Source organism: Octopus bimaculoides, chromosome 7, assembly GCF_001194135.2.
Source record: "Octopus bimaculoides isolate UCB-OBI-ISO-001 chromosome 7, ASM119413v2, whole genome shotgun sequence".
NCBI lineage: Eukaryota > Metazoa > Mollusca > Cephalopoda > Octopoda > Octopodidae > Octopus > Octopus bimaculoides.
In genome coordinates, this window is record NC_068987.1 from 53,008,049 (window position 1) to 53,009,728 (window position 1,680).

The 1,680-nt window shown below is 37.0% G+C and overlaps 1 protein-coding gene across 1 annotated transcript in view; it reads left to right on the plus strand.

Annotated features, from left to right (window-relative positions):
- LOC106873978 (uncharacterized) overlaps positions 1-1,680 on the plus strand; it is a 1,133,216-nt gene that overhangs the window by 841,339 nt on the left and 290,197 nt on the right. The gene's annotated exons all lie outside the window — the stretch shown is intronic.

Below are 1,680 nucleotides of genomic sequence, written 5' to 3' on the forward strand. Positions count from 1 at the left end.
ATATATATATATATAAAATCCTGTTTTGTGTGTGTGTGAATAAAAAATTACAACCGCCGTATTTTTCAACTGATCGCGCTGAAATTTTACACATAGGTAAACTGTTGGTGCATCAGTTAAATTTCATAGCATAATCCATAGTTTCATAGTGAGATTTGGCCTTTTTAAATCAATATCTTGATGGAAAATCCGATTTCAATAGTGTTTATTGGCTATCATTCCGCAAATCACGTTTGAACCACCGCTATCTTCGTTCAATCAGCATTAGAGCGTTAATTGCATTAAGCTTTCTATGCAATTTCAAGAAAGTACCTCTGTGATAGTAGTAAAAATTGGTATTATTCTTCAATGAACTGTACTCGAACACGTTCATCCAGGCATGTCATTCTGCATTTAATAACTAAGCTGACACAAAAGAGTAAGAAGACAAGGCAATTATTTTGAATAAGTAAAAATGTAATGAAATACATACTTTAACAAATAAATGGCACTAATTGGTGATCAATCGAGCTAATATTTTCTCACAACAAAGTTCAATTGACAGCAGAAAACGACAAATTGATTGGTAATTGAACGTGGAAACTTATCGGTAAGCATAACTGAACGATATTTTGGAAAATTCGTCTTAGCATTTTTACCAGTTTTACAGATCAAATTGATCGATTTCACTCTAAATAAAGCACTATTCGATCGGTTCTGGTAGCTTGTTCTTCCACAAGAGCTTCTACTTTATCGGTCAACATCACATATTGCCAAACCCTATATCCCACTTGAATTGTTTGGGTTCCGTGGACTTAAATAAATAACTTTATTTATTAAGAATTTTCATTACTTCCAAATTGATATAAGGTAATCTTAATGATAACATCCTTTTTTTCCAAAAGGAAGTCCGGTTTTGGCTGTTTTTCATTTTCAGAGAAGTCCTAGAAACCGTTTCGATTTGCATATTGGTTTTTATTTAAATTTCGCACTTACGTGTGATATTTCTTAGAGCTACACTTTACCTTCTGCTACTTGTCAGTGCACAGGTGTTTGGATCGAACGTTTACATTTTATCACTATTGCACTTTTGGTCGATACAATATCGACTTACTCGAAATACGTTCTGTCCACATGTGCTTATAGATCCGAATGCTCTTTCACAACTGTTCGAATCTACGTGCCATTTGGTGCTCACAATACCATTGCAAATAACTGTGCGTCTTAGTGCTGTGAGAACTTTTTGTGCTGACATACAAGTGCTTACAAACAGCAACGAGGTAACTTTTCTTGATTAAAGATTCATTCACTTACAGATTTTCGAAATAGTCTAACTGGCATGAAAACAAAAAAAATGCTTCCCTTTTGCGTTCCTTACGAGCAAGCGTAACAGAGGAACAATGTTTGCATCGGTGTGCTCGCAATGGTGCTTCTACTTCAATCGCCAGAGCATCTCAGTCTGCTCGACAAGTAGGACTCCGGCGTGTTCGCAATGCCGCTTCTACTTCGATCACGAGAGCATCACAAAATGGTCAACAAGCAGCACTCCAGCGTGCTCGCAATGCTGCTTCTACTGCAGTCGTCAGAGCATCAAAATGAGAAGCATAAACAGAAGCGGAATTGCGCTATTTTAGACTCCAGTCCTATCACGAACTTACACCGTCCAAAGGACGGGGGTGGGCGTTTGCTAGTATATATATA